Source organism: Curcuma longa, chromosome 20, assembly GCF_044706935.1.
Source record: "Curcuma longa cultivar G26 ecotype Majalengka, Jawa Barat chromosome 20, ITB_CL_G26_1.1, whole genome shotgun sequence".
NCBI classification, from domain to species: domain Eukaryota; kingdom Viridiplantae; phylum Streptophyta; class Magnoliopsida; order Zingiberales; family Zingiberaceae; genus Curcuma; species Curcuma longa.
In genome coordinates this window covers 12,688,897-12,705,789 of record NC_133880.1, presented here as the reverse complement: position 1 = coordinate 12,705,789, position 16,893 = coordinate 12,688,897, and the positions used below count along the sequence as shown (strand labels likewise).

The window sequence follows — 16,893 nt, the reverse complement described above, 5'->3', positions numbered from 1 at the left end:
GAGAGTTTATTCTCATTTATAATTTTGTTTCTTGTCTAATTTTGTGATGCTGAGAACCATGCTTCTCAGTCTCTTTGTGCTGATGAAAAACCTCAATACTATTTTGGAGGATGGGTCGTGCAATCAATTTTTCATAATTTTTAGCACTATTGTGGTTTCTTTATTTTTCCCCCCTTCACTCAAAATTTCTTGTCTTCTTTTGCTCTAGTTTCATTTCCACCTCACCAGGTATTTATGCATTTGAACATAGCAAGTTATTTTTCCTCTCAAAACATAAATTTAGCTATTGGCGGAGTAAGACATCAACAAATAATTTCTTCAAAACTCCAAGTTAGACTGTAAACAAAGATTCCTCTTCTAATAGCTTCAGCAGTGTGATTTAGAACAGGAAAATAGTTATCTAGTTTCCAAAATTTATCATGAATGAATTATTAGATGCTTCCTGAGATTAGAGAAGGTATTACATTAGCAGCATGTATCCTGTAATTTAAATTTGTGAACATTTGATATAATATACAAGTCAAAGCTGAGACTTGATTGCCACTATACTTATAAACCATAGTATGAAATGATGTGTAGCTTCAGTGTAACGCCCGCCCTTATCAGAGCTAAGCACGCTTATCAGAGCATCAAATAAAATGGCATATAAAACAGCAATAAAGGCAATAAATATGAAAAACCAAATTTTCAACTATTATGGCCTTTTCAGAATCCACCGTTCTTCAATATGCCACCTGTGGATTAGTCGCGTCTTCCTTGTTCCGCTGCGTATCCGGTTCTCACCACGCAAGAAGAAGTCGCAATAGTAATAGAAAAATTTTACATCTTTTCGATCCTATACTCCACAAAGGAGTTTACAAATTCTAGATCGAATAGTAAAATAAATCTATTATTACAGCAAAATACAACCTCGACAAACCCGAGGGATCCAAACACGCACATCATATTATAAAATTTTTCTAGGCCATAATAGTTGGAACCTAGGATGCCTGCAACCAAAGAGTTATTCTATTTGCACATCCTACTATTATTTTGCCTAATTTTATAAAAGTGCATGTAAAACTGAAACCAAACACACAGAGCCCTTAACCAATGCTCTGATACCATTGTTGGGAAACACTAGGAAATCCGTTCCGGTAAATCCTTGCAGAACAAAAATTTTTTCCGGAAACGGATTTAAGTTGCCCTCATAGTTAATCAAACCAAGGTTTGATCAACGCATTAAGATCATTGGGCTCTTGTGTTTGGTTTACAGGATCCAAGATAAAGGGAACAATTTATTTAAAGCGGAAACAATAAACTTGCACCTTTTCTTCGGGATGTCTAGAAGTAGTAGATGACCCCTTGATCTTCTACTGTATGTCCTCTCCTCTTCTCGAACGTTGTGTGGACAACGATCCTTCGAGATATCTCCACCAAAACTCTTCTCTTCGATGGCAATTAAGCAACTAAGCCTTTCTTCCTTTTCCTTTTGTTTCTCTTCTTTCTTCTTGATTTTGGCCGCCGGCCCTAAGGGAAGAAAGCCAAGGAGAGCCGGCCCTAGAAGATCTAGAAGAGGAAAGTAGAGAACCAAACCTAGGGAAGAAGATATCCCTAGGTTGCGCCGGCCCTAAAAGGAAGAAGAAGAGGAGGTGGGCGGCGGGAAAAGAAGGGGAGGGAGCGGCTCTCTTTGCCGCCGGCCCTAGGAGATCAAGAAAACCAATTGTGTTGTAAAGCCTCCTCTAAGCCCCTTTTTATATTGCCAAGCCATCATGGAAGTTTAAGAAAAATTCTAATAAATTTTCTTATCCAGATTCAGTTTAGAAAAATTCTAATAGAATCTTAAAGAAAAATTTATTAGAAACAATCTAATAAACTTATCTTATCTAGATTTATTTTAGAAATAAATCTCTTATAAGATTTTATTAGAAAGAATCTAATAATCTTATCTTATCCAGATTTATTTTGGAAATAAATCTTTTTATAAAATTTTATTAGAATAAATCTAATAAAATCTAATCGGATAAGATTAGTTATCTTTTTAATAAATTTCCATCTTATTAATTTTGTTCTTATCTTTAACAAAATCTTTTTAATTATATCTCGCTGATATTTAGCGAGATTCCATAATTAATATTTTGTTAATTTAACAAAATTAATTTACAAAATTTTTAACAAATTTTGTCTGCGGAAGAAATAGAATTCTTTAATAGAATTTGTAACGGAAATTCTTAACAGAAATTCCTAACAGAATTTTTCTCCGGAAAAAAATTCTTAATAGAATTTTTCTTCCAGAAAAATTCTCAACAGAATTTCTTAACAGAAATTCCTAACAGAATTTTTCTCCGGAAAAAATTCTTAATAGAATTTTTCTTCCAGAAAAATTCTCAACAGAATTTCCTATCCGAAACTCTTCCAGAATTCTCTTAGGTGGATTTTGTGCTATATTGCATAAATTGAGGCTTGATATAATTTTTATGATTTAATGGTAAATTTTTTGCATTAATTTGGTTTTAATTGATTTTAGGGCTCAAATCGGACCCAACTCGAGCTCAACCGTGGTCAAATCAAGTCAAATTTGCCAAATTGATCAAGCCAACATGGAGGACATGATCTAGATCGAGCCTGATTAAAATCTCTCAAATTTTTGGAAACCCTAAGCTGCCCTAAACCCCAGATCAAGCCTGCACCGTTGAATCAGGAATCAAGGGTCCAGATTCTGTGATTAATCAGCCGTATAAATAAAAAAATTTACCCGATGAACAGTGACTCGCCGTCACTGTTCATCGTCTTCCCGCGGAACTCCTGCTCTGCTCGGCGACGTACCAAACGGCGTGTTCCCATCCCGAATTTCCGATTCCATTGTAATCCTCGGTCTTTAAGGAATCCGAAGCCGCTTCATTGGGTGAAAATAGGCATCTGGACGACGCTCGCCGGGGAGGGTTTCGCCGGCGTTGCAACCCTCTGTTCGTTGTGTTTCCGGCGAGCTGCTGAACGATCCGAAGCCGCACGTCCACGAGGGGTTCTCCGAAGACTGCGAAACACGTCCAAGGCTTCAGCAAGCTCGTCGGCGCAAGGAGGAGGAGAGAAATCCAGTTTTGCCAGCTGAACATCATCGGGCCAGGCTCTGTGCAGCGCCGGAGAGGGTTTCTTCGAGCTGTTCACGGTTTTGGCTGCGAGAAAACCACACCAGTGACCGTCTTCGAGCTTCCAAGGGGATTGTCGAAGCCACATTGCTGGATTAGATCATTTGTTGACGCCAAATGGAGGAAACAAGGAAGAAGAAGGCTGGGATGTTCTGATTTGTGTTATTTCTGTTGCTGCTTCTGAATTTTGATTGTTAAATTGATCCCATTCTCGAATTCCAGTTACTTAGTTAATCTTTAGCTAATGTTAGTTGTCGTAATTTGTTTAAGGTGTTTCCTAAGCTTTGTTTTAAACTTTCTTGCGCTGAATTGCTTGCACTGAAACTGAATTTTTGTTACTGAAACTCACGGTTTCGTGCCAAACAGCACTGTTCCGTGCCATGTTCTTCATCAGTGGGTTAGGTTTTTACAGTTTAAGCTTTCAACCTTGATGTTGGTTAATTGAGTTTGAGCAGCTAGTTGTTTAGCCGAGTTTAACCCTTCTTGCAATAGGATTTGTCATTTCAGATAACTTGAATTTGAGGTTACTGTTGCGTGCCAAACTCCTCTTGAAGTACCAGAAGCTAGATAGCTAGGATTAAGCAAATTGCTTGCATTTTAGGATTAGTTAACTAGGTTTAAGTGATTTTAGTTGTTTGATTCCTTGCTTGCACCATGGAAATGCGAAAACCATTTTGACAGCTACTGTTGAATCCGAGTAAGCATTTAGGTTTAGTTTTGATTAGGAGATAGTTTAGTTTCAATTGCATTTCATTAATCTTTATTGCATTTCATTTGCATTTCGTTTCAAAACCCAAAAACCCCTCATTTTTATAGAAAACCCAAAAACACGACACACCCAAGCTCGAATTAAACGAATTTTCTACTAGTCCTTGGAAAAACACGACTCGAGGCCCCTATACTTCATTTGATTGAATTTATTATGGGTTTTCGATAAAATTTATAAATTCTAATTTGCAACCCTACTCGTGACATTGCATAGCAAATCTAGGGTTGTCAATTCACAAGAACTCTCATAGTCATCTTGGTTTGAATAAGAGTTTTGTTGGCCTTGAAATGAGATGAGTTGCTGAAAATTCTGTGAAAATTGTGAATCTTGGAATTGTTGATGTTGGAATTGATTTGAATGTTGAATTGGTTGATTTTGATGCTGAAAATTTCCATGAAAGCTTGATGTAGGTTGCTGGGAATAATTGTCTTGAAAAATCTGATTTTGGAAACCTTGAATCGGCTGTTCGAAATTTTGAAATGGTTGCTGAAATTATTGTTGAAATTGCTGTGGGTGCTGAAAATTCTGAAATTGGGGTTGAAATTTTGGATCGACTTGTTGAAAACCATGATAAGGCTGTTGGAGTTGATGTTGAGGTTGTCCACCTTGAAATTGTTGCTGAAAACCTTGATAAGATTCCTGCAAATAAAAATTTTGTTGTTGAAATTGTTGACAAGGTGGTTGTTGGTAAAATGAATTTCTGTATATTTTAGAAACCAACAATAATCAAAGCAACAATAAAGAAACATGAGAATGTGTACAAGCAAATCAAACAATTTTTACTAGTTTCTCTGGCAACGACGTCAAAATTTGACAATCCTAGATTTGATGTGTCACGATTAGGGTTGTAAATTGATTTAATTTATCGAAAACCCATGATGAATACATACAAACGAAGTATAGGGATCTCGAGTCATATTTTTCCAAGCGGCTAATAGAAAATTACTTAAATTTAAGCTCGCATATCATTCTTTTTAGGTTTTTCGAATGTAAATGGGTTTTGGGGGTTTTGAAGTGAAAAATAAAATGTAAATTCAAGAAAACTAATGCAAGAATAAATTAATGAAACATGCAATTAAAACTAACTTATCCCTAATCTAGCAATGCAAGACAACTCAAAGTATCAACATATGCAACTAACCGTGAAATATACCATCCCTAATTATAAAATGCAAATTCAAATCAAGTTTAAGGAAACAAATCAAAAACAGCTCCAATGAGCAGACAATTCAAATCAAAAGACTAAGTATTTAAACTAAGCAACAAATCAACCGCATGAATTGCAATGTAAGGAATTTAAGTAAACTAATCTCAATCTCAAAACACAATTAACTAATCAAAGGCAATTGACTACAACTCCAATTGATGCAAGAACTAAGATATGACTCAGCCGACTAACAATCTGAAACTCAAGCAAGAAATGATACGAAACAGTAACTTGCAATGGCACGGAATAGGAAATTCAAATAGCTATACTCTAATTGGATCTGATAACTCAACTAATGAATCAACAAAACCTATCAAAGCAAACAACTCATGTTTCTAGCTAATTAGATTGAAAAACAACATCGTTTATCAGATTCAGAAATGTATTACAGAAACTACAGAAACTAAGCTAAAACAGGGTAGCTCGAATTCTTCTCTCAACCGATTTCTTCTTGCCGTCACATAAGGCCTGATCAAGGATCAAAAATCCCATATTAGCTTCTCACAAACCAAGCTCGAACTACTATGATTCAACTCTGATCACGACACAGTGAAATTGATACTGAACAGTAACATGGAATTCAAATAGCTATGCTCTAATTGGATCTGATAACTCAACACTCAATAATGAATCAACAAAACCTATCAAAGAAAACAACTCATGTTTCTAGCTAATTATATTGAAAGACAACATCATTTATCAGATTCAGAAACAAATTGCAGAAATTATAGAAGCTACAGGAACTAAGCTAAAATAGGGTAGCTCGGATTCTTCCCTCAACCGATTTCTTCTTGCCGTCACACAAGAACCGATCAAGAGACCAGAAATCCCAGATTAGCCTCTCACGAACCAAGCTCGAACTGATCTGATTCAACTCCTGATCGATGCAGCTCTGAAACCCTCAGAAACACACCGAACAGAGCCGAATCGGAGATTTAAGGTTCCAGCTGAAAATCCCTTGAATCGCTAGTACATTGAAGTTTAGGAACCATCAAAAACCTTCGGAGAACCCCTCCTAATGTTCTTAAATGCTCCGGTGGATTAAATCCAAGAAACCAGCTGGAATTTGTGGCGGATCAGACTCCTCCGGCGAAACCCTCAACCGGACGAAACTTCCATCAATTGCTGCCAAACTAGTGTCGTGGTTGCTCTCTGGAATCCGAGAATCAATGTGGAATGAAGAAATCTGAGTTCCCGATAAAAAAAACTGAGAAAAAGGAAGAAAAACCAGCGAAGACGGCGCTGCTACAGTACCCGTGCTACAGTAACCGTGATTTTCAACACTGTAGCTTTCTCGTTAAAGCTAGGGTACTGTAGCAGTGGGTTCGGTTAGCCTGACTTGAGTCCGAGTTAGCTCGTTTCCACCAAATTCACTCAATTTAGCTCCAAATTGGCTCTGGTTCGCATGGGTTCCATCCTAATCGAACTTGAGTCTTGATTCATGAAGTTGGATCGATCAATTGGGTCAATCTTGGCTCGATTCAATCATGGTTGAGCTCGATCTTGGTTCAATTTGAGCCCTACAACCAATTAAACTCAATTAATGTAAAATTCACCATTAAATCATAAAAATTTTAATCAAGCCTCAAATTATGCAATATATCACAAATATAATCAAATTAAATGATTAAGCAATTTGTTTTCATGAAAGAACCCAAAATTGAATTGATAAAGTGTATAAAAATCTTAACTCATCAGTGGATTCGAGGATTTTCAGAGGCTACAGTAGGGACCTCGAGGAGGAATTGGTTTTGGCCTCCGATGGGCTTAAGCTTCCCATGTTCCTCCTGAACACACAACTTAAGTCCATCAATAATAACTCATTTCACAAGAGAGTCATTATTGCACTACCGCACCAATCCGATATTATAATATGAGCTCCTTCTTACTATAAGTACATTAATCTCCCTGTGTTTAAGATATCGTATGTTCGTCAATTAAATGAGTTACTGACAACTCGAATTTAATCAACTTCTAATCCAAGAGTAGTACCTCTCAACCTTTGTTATCATGCGGAACTAAGTTCACCTGCAGGATTTACATGATAATCCTTTATGAGCTCCTCAAGGGGACATCATCAGCCTAGATTATAGGACACAGATTCCTTCTATAATCAACAACACACCATGTACATAATACTACTTCCCAACTCATCGGGCCTTTTGATCTATCGCTCTAAATCTCACCCGTTGATGAATCAAAGAAGTATATACTAAGTACATGTGTTTGTTATTATATTGGGATTAAGAGCATGTACATCGATAGTAACAGAGGTTTATTTCAATTATATAGTCAGTATAAATCGAACAATCCTCAGGTGGTCCTGCTCAATACACACTAAGTGTACTAGTGTAATTCTATAGTCAAGACAGACTAAGACCAAATTACACTACAACCAGTACAATGGTTTGTCCATTCCATCTTGGTTGTGAACACTGTTTATAATCTATAAGGAACTGATAACATGGTCTTCTGTGTGTGACTCCGCACACCATGTTTATCTACAATATAGATTAAGTGGACATTTGCATAAAAACTAAATGCAAACATTGACCAAATATGATTTTATTTTCAGAATATTGCATAACGGATGTTTATACAAAAGCTAGGCTTTTAGTATACATCCCAACACCTGCTCTGATACCACTTGTAGGATCGAAGGAAATACGCTAGAGGGGGGGTGAATAGCGTGTTTACGATTTTTACCGATTTTTTTTTAGAGTCGTGGAAGCAAAACACGGAAGCGATAAAGTAGATAACAGGAAAGAAATGAACACACTTTATTTTACTTGGTTCACAGCCCAAGGCTGCTACTCCAAGGCCTACGATCCTTGACCGTTTACTGCGGGCAATCCACTAATCAATTTGCCCCTTATGGCAATAAATTCACGATTACAAAAATACAGAAGAACTCGGTAACACTTGGAAATTAAATGCAATTAAATACAAGTTACTAAATCTAAAGTCGGGTCGTGCTGGATGTTGCATTTAGGGCGTACTCGGCGTAACAATGGCTCCAGGGATAAACGGGATCGTTTAGGGCGTTGTTGTCATGAGAGTAGCGCGAAAGGATCAGAAGAATTGCTATTCTCGGGTTACTGCTCGCGCACTTCTTTTATATTGTGCTTGAGTCGACTCAACCCAGATCTTGAGTCGACTCAAGTTGACATGCCAGATAATTTTTCCTTTCCGCTCGTTATCTGCTGTCTGAGTTGACTCGGGTCGCCATCTGAGTCGACTCCAGTCTGATGTGGAGTTTTTTGGATCAGTTTTGACTCTGAGTCGACTTGTGAGTCATCTTGAATCGACTCAGGTCCACTTGGCAGAAATCTGAAGGCGCTGACTTCCAAAAGCTGGCTGACTAAGCTTGAGTCGACTCGACACTGTGCCTGAGTCAACTCCAACAGCAAAACTTAGCCAGTTTTGCCCGGAGTTTATGTTAATTAATTTTTCTAACCTTGCATAAATGTTATTAAATAACATGCAAAGTAAATTGTTTGAGTTAGTTCCTTGAACCTCCTCTAGGTCTTAACTTCAGGTCTCTAGTGAGACCCTCGGTTAGATCGATGCCTACTATTTCCCTTGGGAATGTGTCCTCACCCACTCTTCTCAGGAGAATTTACCTTTGCCAACCAAGTACTCCTGACTTGTTAAACTTTTGCTCGGCTCTGTCTTCGGCCCCAAGATTTGCGCTGCGACTTGGTCCTCTCTGACCAGCCCAGTCTTCTGCTACGATTCGATCCTCCCTGATCAGTCTAGTCTTCTACTACGGCTTGGTCCTCCTAACCAACACAGACTTCTACTGCAGCATGGTCCTCCTGACCAGGCCAGACTTCACTTGGTGCTTTTGACTATGCCAAGACTTCTGCCTAATCCTCTAGATCAGGGCTTTTCCAATTGCCTAGCTTCCACTATAACTTAGGTCAAACCTATGCTCCCTGCACACTTAGATGAACATTATCAGTCCAACACACACTTAACTTAAACCTAGTTCCATCATCAAAATCAAGGTTCGATCTGTTGGTGCTCCCTGCACCAACACAACATCTCAAACACAAAAAATTTCGTATGCCACGATAGTGTGGACGTATACTAATTCAAGTATTTGCAAGAGGAGGTTTTACCCATTAATTTTACTATCTTGTCAACCTAACTTTATGACAAATAAAATTAATAGTTGGTTTATCTTCAGTTACACAAATAATAGCAGTGACTCTGATGGGAAGGATACTATTAAATATACCTTAGTGTAAACCATTACTTTATACTAAGTCCATTATTTAGTATTGTGCCCCTTCAGATGAAGAAGATCACATGTACCTAAATAATTTCCTATAATCATCCATAAAGAAAGTTTGATCTAGTGATCCACAAACAAACTCATCCAATATGGAGGAAGGCACTTAAAGCCAACGCGCAAGTTTGAATGCATCACTTACAAACCAGTAATGGAGACCATGGAATTTATTCTAATAATCTCTCCCCCACTTAGTTATTTAATATGAGAAATTTTAAGCATGCATTAACATAATAGCATATCAAAACAGCAGGCAATAAATATGAAAAAATGAATTTCTAACTATTATGGTCTCATCAAATATCCGTCATTCTTCAATATACCTCCAATGGATCATGTAGTCATGTCTATCTTGTTTCCTTCTCAGCCGCACCTCTGGTTATCAAAATAACACCACACATAGTAAGGATACAAGTGCACTAACAAAAGAACAATTTACATTCTATTGATCCTATACTCCACAAAGGAGTTTACATATAATCTAAATCGAACAGTAAATTAAAATTACACACATGCACAACACAACCTTGACATGCCCGAGGGTTCCAATCATACATAACATACATTAGGCTATAATAATTGGAACTAGGAATCTTGCAATCACAGAGTTAATCTATTTGCACATCCTACTATTATCCTGCCTAAGTTTATATATGAAAAGTGCATAAATTAACTGAAACCAATCACACAGAGCCAGAACCTATGCTTTGATACCAATTGAAGGTGCCTGAAATTCTGTCCTATTCAATTTCTGCCAGACAAAAATTTTACAGGGACGGAACTTTTCCAAGCAACCCACATGTTCGATCAGACATGTGCTTGATTGATGAAGCAAGTTCTTGACCAATCGAAGCACACCTTGATCGAAGCATAAGATCGCTGGGACTCTTGTGTTGGTTTTCAGGATCTATACAAAGAAAAATAACTTACGCAATGCAATAAAAAAATTAGTTGTACCTTTCCTTTGTAGATTGTATAGAAGATGTTTGTACCCAAAGACCTCTTAATCTTCTGTTGTATTCCTCTCTTCTTCTTGGACGTTGTGTAGGCGATGATCTACCAAGCAAACAACCACCCAACTTTGCTTTCCTTTCTTCCTCTCTTCCTTTCCTCTTCTTGTTGCCACTTCCTCTCCTCTTCTTCCTTCTTTGGGCGCCGGCCCTAAAGAGAACAAAAGGGAGCCGACCATAAGGGAGAACCAAGAAGAAGAAAAGCTATGAAGGGTGCCAACCCTAATCAAGGAGAAGAAAGATCTAGAGGAGGCACCGACCCTAAGGAGAAGAGAAAGACTTGTGATGGGCGTCGGCCCTAGGTTGAAGACAAGGAGGTGTGGGCGCCGACCCTAGCTTGAAGAGAACCAAGGGGAAAGATGAAGGGCGCCGGCCCTAGCAAGGAGAAGGGAGGTTGGGTGCCGGCCCTAAGCAAAGGAGAAGGGAGAAAACTAAAGGGTTGGGCGCCGGCCCTAGGTGGCAAGACAAGAGGCAATTAATTATCTCCTTGAGCCCCCCCCCCCCCCCCCTCTCCTCTCCTTTTATAGCTTTGCCGCCTTATGAAGTTTGGAAAAAAAATTACTGAATTAACAAAATTTTATTAGATAACAAAATTAACATAATTCTATTGGATAACAGAATTAACAGAATTTTGTTGGATAACAAAATTAACATAATTCTATTGATAACAGAATTAACAGAAATTCTGTTAGGTGGATATGAGACTTTACCTAGAGGCTACAATAGGGACCTATGTAATACCCGAATTTTCCTTCAATAATTTCTGGATAAATAGTTATGTAAATGATAAATTTATTATGATAAAAAGAAATGAATAATTATGCGTTAAGAATGTTGCTTTGATGGGTTAAAGGCTTGGCTATGCAAAGAAAGAAAAGAAAAAGAAAAAGAAATGTGGAGGTGCCAGGGATTGATCCTTGGACCTCCAATATGAAGCAAGCCATGATTAACCATATGTGATAGCAATTAACTCTTGTAAAATGAAGGAGGGCAATGCTTGTTAAAGGTAAAGGTTCATGGAAATTCCATTAAATGAAACGGAGGAAAAGGAGTGGGTTTAGGACGAGGAAGGAGTGGGGAGTCGTGGCTTGTAACCGCCCCCTCCTCTTTATAAACCCTCCTCAACGAGCTTTTCTTTTTTTCGCTTCGTTGTTTTCTTCCTCTGCCTCTGCCTTCTCTTCTCTGCTACTTCTCTGCCGAGAGATCCAGAGGATTGGAGGACTTCTCCCTCGACCAAAGAAGGAGACCTAGGAGGCGGTATAAGAGTTAGGAATCGCGAGAAAGGTAAGTTCCCCTCACCTGCTGGATAATTGTTACGTTTGTGAGTATTCTACTAGTATGTTAATGTTTCCATGAACTGTAGTATTAACTTATGATATGATGATATGATTCGTTTAAAAGTTTAGATATGCCTGTCTTCGATTGGGGTAGGCTTCCTAATATCATGTTTAGAATTGGTTTAAATGAATCTGTTTGATATATGATAGATGATGCAATTAGATTTATCTGTTCGGTTAGATTAGTCGAGTATTGTTATGATCATGTTAAGATCCACATGCTGATAAGTTAGTCAAAAATGAAGGTTAAACACTAGATTCACATGCTGTTAAATGCTTGGCAAATATTGCTATAATCATGTTAAACACGAGATCTACATGCTGTTAACTATCCTATTTAAAACATAGATGTCTTACATGCTTATCCTGTTAAAACATAGAGGTTTAAGTTAAATCGGGATGAACAGCGGCTTGGGTAATCGATCCGGGGGTCGATTACCAGAGTGTAATCGATCACTGGATCGATTACACGCTTTAAAGAGGAATACAAAACCGCGACTCTTAATCGATCACCCGATCGATTAAGAGGCCGTAATCGATCAGCTGATCGATTACGAGGCTGTAATCGATCGGTTGATCGATTACCAAGCCTACTGTGGACGCGTTAATGAAGTAATCGATCTCCTGATCGATTAAGCACTGTAATCGATCGGTTGATCGATTACAGAGGCTTCTGTGACGATAAATTTGAACAGAATGGACCCGTGGACCAATTTAAAGCCTAGCAATCGATCATATGATTGATTACAGGGATATACGTCCTCTGGGTTGGTCAATTATGATGAATGAAACTGAATGAAGGAAGTACAACCAAACCTAAGTTAAGGTTTAAATGCTATTAGACATATGATTGCTACTACACTCTATGTCAATTCATGTAATGGATGGAATGTGAATGTTCATTATGAAGAAAAGAAAGATGAATGGAACATTCATACTATGATGAAAAGAAATGTATAAAAGTATTTTACTTTGAATGAATGGCTTGTACCGGAACCCGAAAGGGATTCCAGGGATGGGCTCCAAAAGTTGCCCCTAGGTTGAAGGACATCTGAGAAGACCTAGTAAACCGTGTAGTCGGGATTAGCTACCTCGTACTACTTGGTATGTGCGCGCAAAAGAAATGAATGGGTACAAGCCAGGGATCCCCAAAGATGTTGATGATTATGTTTAACTATTAAGATAATAGTTTTCAAAAAGGCAAAACGTTTTCTATGTTGCTTATATATGAAATGTGAATGTTCAATGTTTGCTTATGCATGTTAGGAAAGAATGATATGCTTTTTATGCTTAATGTATGATGTATGTAACGAATGGATTTTGTGAGTAGGAAAGGGACTTACTAAGCTTTATGCTTATAGATACTTTCCTTATCTTGCAGATCCCGTTAGCAGGTACTGAGCAAATGGGAGGCAGCAGGACAGGGCTGGTGAAGATGTGTGTAGTAGTGACTTGATAAAGCCTTGGCCATGCAAACCTTTGTATATTTGCATGTTATGTTGAACAATGTTTAATTATCCTGTTTAATTATCATGTGTAGGATTATATAACCTAGGATTGCCATGTAACCTAGGTTAGTTTATTATCAGTATTTGTTATCTGCCATGTTTATTTTATTTAAATTGCTGTCATATATGCATACATGTTATAAATAGAATTATGTTTCCGCTGCATGTTTAGTTTAGTTTAGCTTGGTGTTATATATGATAGTAGTTGAATGAATGAAATGAATGAAAGTAAAGAAACTGTAGCGTCCGTCAAGGGCCCACGTACTAATTATTTTAAAATAGATGTTCATACAAAAGCTAGGCTTATAGTATATATCTCAACACTTCTCATATGAGGTGGCATAATCAGCATATGCACGAAGGAGGTATAATGTATCATCCTTGTGATTCCCTTGCATGGAAACATCTTGATACAATATTTTCTACATTTACGATGGAACCACGTAATGTGAGATTGGGACTTTTTACGGATGGATTTCAACCATTTGGTCAGTCAGGATAGCAATATTTATCTTGGCCTATTATATTAACACCTTATAATTTACTACCATGGATGTGCATGAAAGATGAACTGTTCAAATGAAATTAACATATAGTAAATGCTCTGGGCTTCATAGCAGTAAGAAGTTCTAATGAAACCAACCTTTATTGGTAAATTACAAGTCTTGCTTGATGGGCAAATAGGGACAAAAGTTTGGCACAATTTTATTTTTATTTCGAAGTGTGTTATAATGTTATTTACAGATACAGATATGTCTGATCAGGCAGCAGCACCCGGTGGTCGGACTGTTTTGAGAGTTGTTGGAGAGTAGTAAGTATTGATGTTATTAGTACTTTTTAATTCATAAATAATTATATGTTATATGTCTAACATTTATATATTTTATAATGCAGTTTTACGCCATATGATCACAGAGTTGCAGCCAATATATCTAGTAAGTTTTACAAGAGTGTATATCGTTCAGGGCATACTTAGAGGCATGTCGACGAAGACATGTGAAGCTTTTACTACGATGAGTTTTTGATAAGTCATTTTAATCAATAATGAAGTTATTTTTATTTCTACTAATTGATTTTTTTTCTTGCAGAAAAAGTATACTTGTGAACCAGAGCACGAGCAAACATTTAAAGAAACTTGGAATGCTGCTTGTGCCAAATTGTACAAAGATCTTCTTTATAAATGCAAAACAAAGGCACCAGACCATCTTTCATTCCAGTTGACATTTGGGATGCATGACAAGCCATCTAGGCTGCAGAAAGATGGCAAGCAAATTCAGCGACAGCTCGATCCAATAGAAACACCGAGTTGGCTGGCCTTAGCACCAGATCCACAAAGCATACAGCTGGATCCCGTTCCATTGTAGAGCATACCTTGGACTTGGTAAGTTTATAATTAATATATTTGTATTAGAATTATTTAATTAGTAATAATTTAATTTTGATTTAATTATATTTTTAAATTTTCAGGAGCACGAGTTACAACGCCCTTCTACTTGTTGGGAGATTTTTACGAAGACACATAAGTCTAAGGATGACACATGTATCGATCCTCGCTCGTAGGCATTAGACATAAGATAATAAATTTTAAATTTATTTAACATTTCAGTATTGTAATTATTTTTTATAATCCTAAATTTTATATTGATTTATTTTTAAGTAGGCTGAAATGTCTACTAGAGTTGCACAAGCGTTTGCACCTGCTATTGAGGGAGGTGAGAGGTAAGATCTCTCAACCAACCAATTGAATGAGATATACTATGATGTAGTCGGTAGGAGAAAGAAGAGCTCCACCCTCTACGGTCTAGGGTCCCAGGCGAGAGTCATATATAATCGTATGATGACCCCTAGAGTCAGGGGTTATCCCAACGGATCATCTGCTGCGATAGAAGCCCTACAATAAGAAAATTAAGAATTAAATAATCGACTCTCCGCATTAGAGGTTTCACAGATCAAATACCAGCAGTTGGCGCGACAAATGAAGGACTTCATGGATGCCATGGGTCCGACGCCGCAGCGCCCACATGGTTGGACTCAAGATGCGGAGACTCAGGACCCTAATGCCCGTGATGAGTGCCTACGACGTATGTTAACAATATTTCTATTGCTTCTAATTGATTTTTAGTTATGACTTGTAAACATGCACTTTCCAAATACCTTGCTTGTTATCATTAATTTATTAATAACCTATCTTATTGTCTTTTTTATAGGATTGGATATTTTGGCTCAGTTAGTTTAGATATTTTTCTGATCAGCTATTGTATTTAAATATTTGATACAATATCAGTGTATTTAGATATTTATATTAGGGTTATTATACTCAGACTGGATTGCAGTGTATTCAGATATTTTATATTCAAATATTGTAGTAGTGTAGTTGAATGATATATTTTTGCTTGTGTGTTTGTATTCAAATTGTATTGTATCTTATTAATTCAAATGTAAACAGGAAATTCAGAAAAATATAAAAAATATTTTTTTAAAAAAAATTATTAGCGATGAAATTTATTGCAATTTTTTTAAAAAACTAATGACGAAAATTTATAATTCTGTCACTAATTAGCGACGGAATTATAAATTTTCGTCACAACATAGCGATGGAAATTATAAATTTTCATCGCAACACGGTTGAATAAACAGTGTAACCTGAATGGATTTTAGCAACGGATATTTATTTTTTCATTGCTAAATAGCAACGGAATCATAATTTTCCGTCGCTATATAGTAGCAACAGAAATATATGTCCGTCGCAATATATAGCGACGGAACCTAAATTTTGTTGTTAAGCTGACGTCACCGACTAAAAAAAAGTGACAGTATTATTTCATCACTAATCGATCGTTATTACGTATTAACAATCGATTAGTGACGGAATATTCCATCGCTAATAGCTATTTTTTTTTAGTACTTGACTTCACAGTTTCATTGGATGATATTTTATTATTTGATGATGATGATGATGATGCATTTGTGGAAATTGCACATCGGCCATGTAAGTTATTATTTCTCATATTTTTAGGTGCTAACAAGGGTGTGCCCAATGATAAATTATGCAAAAAACACACTCTTAAATGTGTTCATTAAAAATTATATAAAGAAACTACCTTGGACGGATAATTACATTAAAACCTGTCCGAATGCTCAATAAGCAGCACGATCCTCTTGCGGTCGGTGCGTTGGTAAGGTTGGAAAAATGAAACGGCAATTGTAATTAATGTATTCAGTACCAAAATGTATCTTGTGAGTTGTGGCTAGGAATAAAAAAAAAAAAAAAAAGAGTAGAAGTTGGTGTTGATGTTAACATAAACCTACTTCTCTGCCTACCCTCTTCTCCTCTGTTTTTATAACTTTGATTAGATTCAAACATCCAAATCATTTTTTTTTCTCTTTTCAAAGACTGAACAACCCAAGATTTCGTCTCCAACAACCCATTGCCGACGCCCCATCCCTTGCATTTCACCCAGTAACTTATAAAAACTTCTAAGAGCATTCGCAACGCTCGTGACGTTATAACGTTTTTAACAGGGGTCTACTAGGGTCCACTGTCACATGGTCGACAGTGGTGGTCGACCAGTGATCGACCACCACTTAGGTGGGGTTCGCGGCGAACGCGTTAACATTAAAAAAATAAAAAAAATATGGG

The 16,893-nt window shown here is 37.1% G+C and overlaps 1 pseudogene; it reads left to right on the top strand.

Annotated features, from left to right (window-relative positions):
* The first annotated feature begins 4,373 nt into the window (after positions 1-4,373).
* Positions 4,374-15,153, top strand: LOC141813065 (uncharacterized; annotated as a pseudogene).
* The last annotated feature ends 1,740 nt before the right edge of the window (positions 15,154-16,893 follow it).